The following is an 11971-nucleotide window of genomic DNA, read 5'->3' on the forward strand; positions in this document are numbered from 1 at the left end:
AAGCAGAGGGTTCAGATAATATGGGAACAGAGAAGTAGGGACGCGGATAGGCCAAATCCTATGGGAAACGTTTCACGCCGGGGCGCCGGTCGAGTTGCCACGCAAGCGTTCACGAAACGTCACGAGTAAGCCACGTACGCACTTGCAGCCTATCTTATCCATATCCCTTTCATCTCCAGAGAGCCCGAACCACATGTTTTCTTCTTCCTCTCCCTTAGATCGAAATCTCCACACAGGCCCGCACAATCACCGTAACCATGCTACGCGGCCGCATGCTGTAGGGGGGTGCGGCCACTAACGCTGCAAGGTGCGAAGCCAAGGGGCGCTCCTCGCATGTCCGCGCGTCCACCTTCCTTTTCTCACCCCCCACAGCGCCGCGGCGACCATGGCCATGGGCGGGCCTGGGAGCTTGGTGGAGCAGCAGCATCAGTTATGGAATATTGGTTGTAGCAAATTCAATCGCCGATGGTAGCGAAAATCTACTGCGGTTGCAGCAAAACGGCGTCATCGTCATCGCGGGTCGCAGCTGAGATAAGAAGCTTGAAGCTTTTTTTAATGCGGTTGTAACTTTTATAACTGTCGGTTGCAACTTTTCGTTTTTCGTCCATGGCTTCGTTTTCACGATTGAAACTTTTTTTATAGTCGGATGAAGCTTTTTTCGCCGCTAGACGAAGCTTTTTTTGTCACCGGTTGTAACTTTTTTTGGTCATCCATACCTCCAGTCGTATATTGGTTGAAGCTTTTTTCGTAGCCGGTTGAAACTTTTCCTATCGCTAGTTGTAGCTTTTTTCGTCGTTGGTTGTAGCACTGGGCATCTCCCCTGGTGCTCGATTTTTTGTTGCAAGCTGCATACCTGGGATGAGCAGCGGCGAGCATGCCGGCGAGCTTCAGTCGTCGCAACCAGAGCTACATCGGTCTCAACAAGAGCTTCAACCGCGGGGTGCGGCTATTGCACGGGGTAAAGCAACAAGGATGGCCGGCGGTGGTTGGGGCTGGTGACTGGGATGGTGGCCGGCGGGGAAGAGGGTGGACGGCTGCGACGAGGACGGTGGCCGGCGGGACGAGGGAGAACGGCTGCAACGAGGACGGCAGCGTCGTGGACGAGGGCGGACGGCGAGCTGGCTGGCATATGGGAGATCACGGGGATAGTGGGGATGAACAGACGGCATGAGTTTTTTTTACCAGCGCAGCAATTAGGGAAGATGCAATCGTGCGGCTATTACGGAACGTATCGTACATCCATGACGTGATGGGCGCATACCTCTCCTGCACGCTTGGTTGTGAGCGTGAATGGCAGGATTCGAACCCAGGACGTTCTTGTAAAGAGTACGACGCCATAACCACATACCTTACGTGTTCTTACAGTGGGTTGTTTCGCCTTTTTCTTCTTCTTTCTTCGTTTTTCTCTCTATTCATTTTTTCTTTCTTTTCCCAAATTCGTGAAAAATAATTGCGAAAGCAACTCGTGAACTTTTTTCAAAATCGATGAACTTTTAAAAAAAATCGTAAACTTTTCCCTTGAAAGTAGATGAACATTTTCCAAAATCGATGAACTTTTTTTCAAAATTGCTGAACTTTATTCAAAATTAATGAACTGTTTTCAAATTTGATGAACTTTTTACAAATATTTGTGAACATTTTTTAAAGTCGATAAACTTTTTTTAAAATTCATGAACTTTTTCCAAATGCATAAACTTTTTTTAATGTTTGACGAACTTTTTTTGAAAATCAGTGAACTTTTTAAATCCATGAGAATTTTGTTTTTTTAATTCTGTTTTCTGAAATTATGACTTTTTTCTTGAAAGTCAACAACGAAAAGATCGAGTCTTTTTTCTCTTCAGTAAACGTAACGATCGAGCGGGGTCGTGCGCGAGCTCGTCGGTTGGTTATTGGGCCGGCCCACGTAGCCAGGCGCGTGGGCGCTGGTTATAAATGGTGGGGTGGGTAATTTATTTCAACCTTAGGGACAGTTTTGATGACAAACGAAAAAAAATCAGAGAAACACTTAACGAAGAGTTTGTTTTTTCACTTACGTATTGCAAGGTGGATAATTTACTTTAAATTTAGATGCAATTTAGATGAAATACGAAACAATTAACAAAGAGTTTTTTTCACTTACAAATAGTGGGGTGGGTGATTTATTTCAACTTTAAGGGCAGTTTCAATGACAAATAAAAAAACAGAGAAACAATTAACGAAGAGTTTTTTTCACTTATCCACTTAGGTATGACAGGGTGCATGGGTAAATTACTTCAACTTCATGGGCAATTTAGGGTTCATGGACGGATTTTTTTTTGGAGAAATGTATCATTATTTATTATTAGGTATAGATATAGTCTAGGATTTGAACGGTATCTTAATTATTATTTTTTGAAAAGGGAATATGTCTACCTCAATGGCCATGAACGCATCCTTAAAAGAATGAAAGAAATATCATATATGTATAGAACTAGAATAACATAATGAAAACCTTGAAATAAACATGGGTCACACTCTCAATGAAATTCACTAACTTTTAGTCATTCGGTAGACATCGAAATAAATTTCTTTCAGTCAATTTGTTTAAAATGTTTAGATAGTAGACATTGATTCCCCGGTAAAAAAATTACACACTGATTCAAATAATGTTTTTAAATATTTCAAACACGTAAAGATTTGGGTGAACTTCAAGTGATTTTTTTTGCCATTTGGCTGAATTGAAACCGAAATAACTGAACTTTGGAAAATAAAATCAAAATCATGTTTGTATATACCTACAAATTTTTTATGATATGTTGCTCTTGAATAAAAAATGAATACTATTTAAGTAAGTTCAAGAAAGAACGAATGAGACCACTATTTCATCCTGAAAAAAAAATAGATCACAACGTCAAAAGGGAAAAATGAAATGTCAAAAACTTATCCATTTTTGAACTCATATTGTGATATGCACAAATATAATTTTTATGTCATGTCAAAATTAAATTTTTATATGGTCATGTAGTGTTGTACCTTTCCTTAGTACCATGTCATTTTTGTACATTTCTTATGCCATATAAATTTAAATTGGTTAAAAATGTTTCTATGTTGACTTATATTAGGGTACATATGATCCCATAAATCTTTGTACATGTGCATTCCTTAAGTCGATAATCATATAGTAAGAACAAGGACCACGTTTTGGAAGGAATATAAGTCCATTTTCACCGTAATAAGGTGTACTCAAGATATTTGTATGTTGTACCATATTTTTACAATGTCTGCAGTTAAATCCAATTAATGATTGGAGTACTTTATTTGCGATGGAATGACTGAAGTGCTTTGAAATGGAAATTTAGAACTAAAATTCTGAACTCCGGAGTTTTTAAATTAATTTGCCTTTAAAATTGAATATAATATATAAAACTTATTTCAGTTCAAGTCTTAATTCAGAAAGAATTCAAATTTTTTATAACATTAAAATTTTACATCGGTCATATAAATTGTTGTACTTCCAAACTATATTTCAATTTGGGTTCATTATTCTTTCTTGTCGTGGTAAACATCATAAACATTTATTTTATGTCGGCAATTAATGCAAATATTGGTGAATTCCCATTTAGAATTTCATAATGAATGTATGTTTGGGTTGAATAATCAGGTACCTCATTGTGATTGACGATGTATGGACCATATCCGCATGGGATGCAATACGATGCAAATTGCTAGACAACAACAATAGTAGCAGAATCATTGTGACTACTAGGATAGAGACCGTGGCCAAAGCATGTACCCTAGCTAATGCTTGGGGAGATCATATCTATCGAGTCAAGCCTCTCAAGTTGGAAGATTCCAAGACGCTATTTGTTAATAGAGTATTTGGCCCCAATAATGTTTGTCCCAATGATCTGGAGACGGCAATGGATGGCATACTGAAAAAAAGTGCTGGTTTGCCATTGGCAATTGTTAGCATCGCCAGCCTTTTGGCAAGCTACAAAACGCCTGGCAGCTTGGAGATGTGGACGAGAATCTGCAACTCAATTGGTTCTCAAATGGAGAGTAACCCCACATTGGAAGGAATGAGACAATTGATTACACTAAGCTACAACCACCTTCCACATCATCTGAAGGCTTGCATGATGTATCTCAGCATTTTCCCGGAGGATTACGTGACAAGCAAGGACCGACTCCTCAACAGATGGATTGCTGAAGGGTTAATTCCTGAGAAGCGTGGACTGACACTGGAGGAGGTTGCAGAATCCTACTATGATGAGCTGTTTAGCAGGAACATGATCCAGCCAGGCCAGGTAATATATGATGGTTCAGCGATTGAGTGTCGTGTGCATGATATGATGCTGGAGGTCATAGTGTCCAAGGCCCTAGAGGTGAACTTTGTCAGCCTGATAGGAAGCCGATATGGAGGGTCATCACATGACACTGTACGCCGCCTCTCCATCCATGGCGACCTGGGTTCCAATATTGAGGAGACAAGCATGCGGCATGTCCGGTCTTTGAGCACTTTTCGACCAGAAGGTCAAGGCAAGCTGCTTGATCGACTTGCCGAGTTCACCCTGCTCAGGGTACTAGACCTACAAGACTGCAAAGATGTAAAAGACCACCATATGAAGCATATTTGCCGGCTGTTTCTTCTCAGATTCTTGAATCTTAATCATACAGATATCACACTACTACCTAGCCAGATAGGTGAGCTGCAACATTTGCAGACGCTTTGGCTATATGGCACGCTCCTTAACGGGGTTCCAGAATCCGTTATCAACCTCGAGAAACTTGAGTACTTTGGCCTTTCCAACAGGAAAGATTGGAGGGTACTTTTGAGGCTGCCTCGAGGGCTCGGGAAAATGAAGGCCCTAGAGGGTTTGTTAAGGGTTGATATCCGTGAAGGCGATACAGAACTTGCCAAGGAGATGGGCGACATGGTTCAATTACGAAGACTTGGAATCGTCCTCCGTTGCACCGGCTGCTCGGATAAGCCCGTGCTCAGAGAGATTGGTAACTCCATCGGAAGGATATCCTCCATCCGTCAGATCTCCGTTGAAGACATGTCAGAGGATGCAAACAACATGGACTTTCTTCATCACCTCCCCTCCCCACCACTCCTCCTCCGGCACATCACAGTTGGTGGCAAAATCAACGGGTTTCCAGACTGGATGGCGTCACTCACACACCTCGTCCATATAGAACTTTGGTGGATTGACATGCACGGTGATGACATATACGGTGTCCTGTACAAGCTGCCTAACCTGCTGAAGATCACGTTGGATAGGAAGTGCTGCAAGGATGAGGAGCTGGTTGCGCGCACCACCTTCAAGTTCCCGGTGCTCAAAGAGCTGGCCATTGTTCGTGATAATAGTACGCCGAGAGTTGTTCGATTTGAGCAAGGCGCCATGGGAAAGCTCGAAAAGCTCATGGTGCGATTCTGTGACCAGGAGAGGAGCCTGGCCGGCATTGACAACTTAACCAGCCTTCAGCAGGTGGAACTCGTTGGTAAGAAAAACACCAAGGCGCTACAGGTGGCAGCGGACCAGCTGAAAACCGAGAGCCAGAGTCGCCAGGAAGCAGAGCAGTTCAAAGTTGTACTAAAATACGAGTGATCAGCTGTGTCTCTGTTTTGTACCTTTTGTTAGAGCACGCTTGTGCATGTCTCCTTTTATTTCTTGAGAAACACAATGTGCCATGAGCCGTTGCAATTCATTAGGCAGATTTTTTGACAAAGGGGAATTTTTTTTTGACCGGAAAACCGTAGAACAATAGTTCTACGGTAAATTATACTCCCTCCGGTCCTTTTTACTCTGCATATTAAGTTTGTCTGAAGTCAATCTCATCCAACTTTGACCAAATTTATATAAAATATTATTGACATTTACATAACAACACCAATATCATTAGATTCATCTCGGAATATATTTTCATATTATATTTATTAGATATTATAGATGCTAATAATTTATAATATAAATTTGGTCAAACTTAGCTAAGTTTGACTTTCGGCAAATCCAATGTGCAGAGTAAAAAGGACCGGAGGGAGTATTAATAACAAAATATGTACAAAATCAAGCTGTTGATTTCCTTCTTGTTTTCAATCTGAATTGTCCATATTAGTGTCGAACAACGATCGTGTAGGAAAATATATAGCGTATGCACATCATTTCCGAAGCGAAACTACTTTACGCATGACAGTTTGCTTTTCGGTTCTTTTTTTTTTGAAACGGAGGCAAAAGATTTGTCTCATCGATTAATTAAGCAGAAGAGAATTGCCCAGTTAATTAAATGGAAAATCGGGCGAAAACCGATACAAACCAACCATACGCACAGAGCATGCAACCCTATAAGTACGTAATCCGACAACCAACCCTCACACTGCAACATCGCAAAGATAGCCCCAACGAGAGTAATTCGGCCGAAGACCACGCGCACCACCAAAGCCACGAAGACAAGTCATTCCATAAGGACAACCCAAGATACCGATGACCATCCATCAAGCAGTTGCAGACGCCTTTCCTGTGACATCACTCTTCTTTCCTTTGCTCCTAAGAACCTCCTCCACAATTGCCTTGCCAGATCCCGGGATAACCCTCTCCAAACGTTTGAGCAAGCTATGAAGCTCTATCTGGAAGAGAATCTCATTGACCTTATCACGCACAGAAACCTGCCCAACGACTAGATGCGAGTGAGTGACCGCAACATCAGAACCTCCACGCTCCACAGAGGCGAGCGGCTGTGTGGGCTCCAAGGGATCAGGCGCCAACATACCAACCGCCTCAACATCAGCACTCGCAGGTACCACCGGCATGATGGACTCAGGCACCTCGAGTTGCTCACAAAATAAAGCCTCAGAGTTAGGTGCCAGCACACTTATCTCATCAACCTTGTCACTCAAAGACACCACATGCCCAATGGCCATAGATGAGAGAGTGAGAGAACATACCAAGCCTCCAATGTCCACGAAGGCGGGCGGCTGATAATACTCTGACCGTGGTGGTGGTGATGGCGTCATGGCCACCACTAAGGACTCCAACTCCATCGGTAGCACCATAGGTGATTCCCCACAAAGCTCCCGCGGCTCAGGCATAATCTACAGAACTGGAGCCACGACCTCGGGGATGACCACATTCCCATGAATAGACGGTGTCGCATGCCGACCACGAGGAGAAAAATCTCCAAAGAAGCATTCAGCCTCCCCATCAATGGAACCAACCTGAAGCTCGGGCAACAAAGGCACAAACGAAGCAACATGAAGCTTGGCAAGAGCGTTATGAAACTCAGTGCGGAGCAGATCAACCTCCTCAAGGAGCTCTGTGCGCAATAGGGCAAGCTGGGACTCCAAAGTAGAGACCAAAAAGGCATTGATGTTGGAATCCTTGCAACACCCAAATCGGGACCTTGGCGGCACCGATGCACGTGGCGACGAGTGGCCCACGACCTCAGCCCAAGTCCTGTTCAACGAAGGACAGGTGCGGCTTCGCTGGCGAGGAGCACGACTTTTTGCCCAAAAGGACCCCCTGGCCAACAGAATTGCCAAAAAAGACCACATGTCAAAAATATTGTCAAAAAGGACCCCCTCGCTAGTGGCGGCAGGCGACACGTGGCACCTGCCGCCATGCCATGAGGCGGCGGGCCCGGCCACCACAGCAGGAGGCGGCAGCGCGGCTTGTAACAGCTTACATACAGCGCAGCAGGGGCAACGTAACGGGCGAGGCCAGGTGGGCAATGCCGCCACCCAGTGAGGCGACCGTTGTTGCCGCTGTCGCTCGCGGGCCGACAGGCCGTGATGCTCACGGGCCCCGCATGTGGGTCACGCCGCCACTGCAGTAGGTGGCGTCCCTGTTGCTGCACGGACAACGACGCAGATGGCGCTGATTCCGGAGCTGACGACGCAGATTTTCACGGGTGTTGATTCCACGGTTCCTTATTTTGCTTTCTGCCACAAGTTTCGATGATCTGGAATCGGATTCCCGCCTAAACTTTGTAGTACTGATTGTTATGTAGACGACACTGATTAAAGCAGTGTGTGATTCTCGCTTTCGTCTATTTCTCTAGCTGAAGCGACAGCACTCATGCGTGATGATTTGAACGCATGTTTTCCTGCCGCACACTCGACAGCGTTGTTGTTGCTGTGTGTGATGAGACACCGCGATGCTGGAATCCGATGCCGCGGTAGGTGAGTTCTGGCTAGTTCTGCCGATAATACAGTGGTCCTCTTCTTTTTAAACGCACATCTGCGGCTCCGTGCGCATACACTCTCTCTTGCATATCTCTGGTTGCTTTCTCTACCTCTTTGCTCTCTCTAAGCGCATACATAGACAGAAAGAAAAACTTGGTATAGCCACTTTCACTCGTGATTTTGGTCGATGTAGAGTTGGATTTTGAAGATGATGAAGTTGAAGAAAAGATAGATTAAGGTAAGATCTATCCATTTTTGTTGGTTTCGTTCGCATGCATGATGTTTTTGTTCTGTTTTATTAGTTTCTAAGTGTGTATTCTTGTTTTAGGCATAATTTTAGCACTAGGAGGAGTCATTTGGAGTCATTTAGAGCTTGAGGAGTAGGATTTGCGTTGCAAAAGTGAACTACGAAGTTGAAGATCAAGGTATGAGCTTTGCAATACATGTAATTTTTTGTGCATGCACGATGGTAATTAGTTAGTCTTTTAACTCGTCATTAGCTATGCGATGTTAGTGCTTAGAGGTTAGAAATAATTTCAGACGACAGATACAACATTTATAATATTTTTTTAGAAGAGTAGGTTGAAGATGTTGTATCTATGTTAGGTGCATCCATTAGTATTGACATGCAAGAAATCTTAATACGGTAATTAAGAAAAAAATCTTGTACTGTAATTGTTCATTGCATGTTGTATGTTATTTCATGTGGTATGTTTATTAATAAGTCTATAGTTAGGAAGCCGTAGGTCTACTTTGTTATGTTGCAATAATCTAAATTTTATATGTTAAGATTATGTGCTAATGTACTTGATGATGTATGTAGTTAGATAAAATAATTCATCTTAGTAGCAAACAAGGAGGAGATGACGCACTACTAGAAAAAGGCCTGCTAGTGGCGCACCTAAGGGGGGGGTTGCATTCGGGGGAATTTTGGGTCAAAACTAGTAATGACGCACCGTGGGTGTGGTGCGCCCCCACGGTGCGCCATTACTAACTTTGGAAAAAAATAAAGAAAAAAAATAAAAAAATTGTTAGTAATGGCGCACGTGGGTGTGGTGCGCCATTACTAGTTTTAACTAGTAATTGCGCACCACATCCACGGTGCGCCATTACTAGTTTTAACTAGTAATGGCGCACCACACCCACGGTGCACCATTACTAACTTTGAATAAATAAATAAATAAAAGTTTGAAAAAAATTGAAAAAAATTTACAAGTGGCGCACGGTGGATGTGGTGCGCCATTACTAGTTTAACTAGTAATGGCGCACTATCCCCTGGTGCGCCATTACTAGTTTTGAAAAAAAATTAAAAAAATTGTTACTAATGGCGCACCGTCTATGTGGTGCGCCATTAGTATTTGGACACTAATGGCGCACCACATGTCTGGTGCGCCATTAGTGTCCATATCATCTATAGCCTCTTTTCCTAGTAGTGACGTGATTGAAGAAATTGTGTTTCCATCTTCGCTGTCCCTTTTGAGGTGATGACCAGATACATGCAAGTGTTATTTTCATACTTTTGATAGCAGAAAGAAAAATGCGTGTGTAATATTGATGTTCATGTGATAATAGGTTGACTCCGTTCATATAGTACTGGCGACGATGAAAGCACAAGTGCTCCCTAGGTTGTTTTGGCAATTAATGTCAACATATCTCTTGTTGTACTAACACTTTTATCTAGTATATTTCAGACAAGTTCAACAATGGAGTGGCATGGACTAAAGGATGTGGGAACTCCTTCTAGATGATAAGGACAAAGGATTGGCTAAAGCTTCAAGCTCAAGACTCTTCATTTTACATTTTAGTGATCCAAGATCACATTGAGTCTATAGGAAAAGCCAATACTATCAAGAAGGGATGAGGTGTTGCTTAATGAGTTTCTTGCTCGACAGTGCTTAGTGATATGCTCCAAAACCCTCAACTACTTTCCCACTTCCACTCATATGACCTAAACCTAAAGCCCAAATCGGTCACACCGATTCTTTCTATCCCGTGCCACCGAGTTCAGATGTCATAGCCACTGCCACAAACCCTAGGCAAATCAGTCTCACCGATAGGGATCTCGGTCTCACCTAGATGGGATTGTAATCTCTCTGTGTATGTCCATTATCAAGATCGGTCTTACCGAGTTTGAGCAATCGGTACTACCAAGATTACAATGCAAACTCTCTGGTTAACTTCTTACCAAAATCGGTCCCACCGAGTTTGAGTAATCGGTCCCACCGAGTTTGCCTGACCAACTCTCTGGTTAGCTTATTACCAAAATCGGTCTCACCGAGTTTGTGTAATCGGTCTCACCGAGATTACGTTATGCCCTAACCCTAATCATATCGGTCCTACCGAGTTGCATTTCGGTCCCACCAAAATTCCTAACGGTCACATTGTTTGCTAAATCGGTCTGACCGAGTTTATTGATTCGGTCCCACCGAGATTGGTAAATTGTGTGTAACGGTTAGATTTTGTGTGGAGGCTATATATACCCCTCCACCTCCTCTTCATTCGTGGAAAGAGCCCTGAGAACAAACCTACACCTCCAACTTACTATTTCTGAGAGAGAACTACCTACTCATGTGTTGATGCCAAGATATTCCATTCCTACCATATGAATCTTGATCTCTAGCCTTCCCCAAGTTGCTTTCCACTCAAATCTTCTTTCCACCAGATCCAAATCCTATGAGAGAGAGTTGAGTGTTGGGGAGACTATCATTTGAAGCACAAGAGCAAGGAGTTCATCATCAACGCACCATTTGTTACTTCTTGGAGAGTGGTGTCTCCTAGATTGGCTAGGTGTCACTTGGGAGCCTCCGACAAAGATTGTGGAGTTGAACCAAAGAGTTTGTAAGGGCAAGGAGATCGCTTACTTCGTGAAGATGTACCGCTAGTGAGGCAAGTCCTTCGTGGGGACGGCCATGGTGGGATAGACAAGGTTGCATCTTTATGGACCCTTCGTGGGTGGAGCCCTTCATGGACTCGTGCAACCGTTATCCTTCGTGGGTTGAAGTCTCCAACAACGTGGATGTACGATAGCACCACCTATCGGAACCACGCCAAAAACATCCGTGTCTCCAATTGCGTTTGAATCCTCCAAAAACCTTCCCTTTACATTCTTGCAAGTTGCATGCTTTACTTTCCGCTGCTCATATACTCTTTGCATGCTTGCTTGCTATGTGTTGTGAATGTTAAACTTGTGCCTAAACTCCACTTAAACTTAAAAAGGTTAAAAACTGCAACTTTGGTACTTAGTGTCTAATCACCCCCCTCTAGACACCTCTTCTCAAGGTCCTATAGACGGAAATTTATTCGAACTATTTGGACTCTTAATTGCATTCGCAAGCATAATCATATTGGAGCTACGGTATAAAATGACACCGTAATTTTGTTAATATTTTTTATATTGATGTACTGTTGTGAATAAGGTGCATGCCGCTGCAAATATTATTATTTGTAAATAAATGATTGCTATCGTATGATATGAAAAAATTATATAAAGCCAGAAGAAATTAAATGTTTTACTCATATGACATTAAAATGTTATTATCGTACTATTATGTTTAGTGGTTCTTTGGATAGCGAGTAATTACCATCGGTTTTGTCATAACCTGTTGTAAGAAAACTAATTTTTACTAATAGTCGTTTTCACTCTTGTAGACGAGTTTGAGAAAAAATAGATCTTTAAATACACTTTAACCAAACAACCCCTTAAAGTCTATGCAAATGATTCTAGAAACAAACCGAATATTTGTAACGAAAATACGGTTATTATTTTAGTCGTATGATATGTAAATGTTGTCATCGTTACTAAATGTTCAGTTACTAATTATCTGAAATGTA

The sequence above is a fragment of the Triticum dicoccoides genome, chromosome 5B, assembly GCF_002162155.2.
Source record: "Triticum dicoccoides isolate Atlit2015 ecotype Zavitan chromosome 5B, WEW_v2.0, whole genome shotgun sequence".
NCBI classification, from domain to species: Eukaryota; Viridiplantae; Streptophyta; class Magnoliopsida; order Poales; family Poaceae; genus Triticum; species Triticum dicoccoides.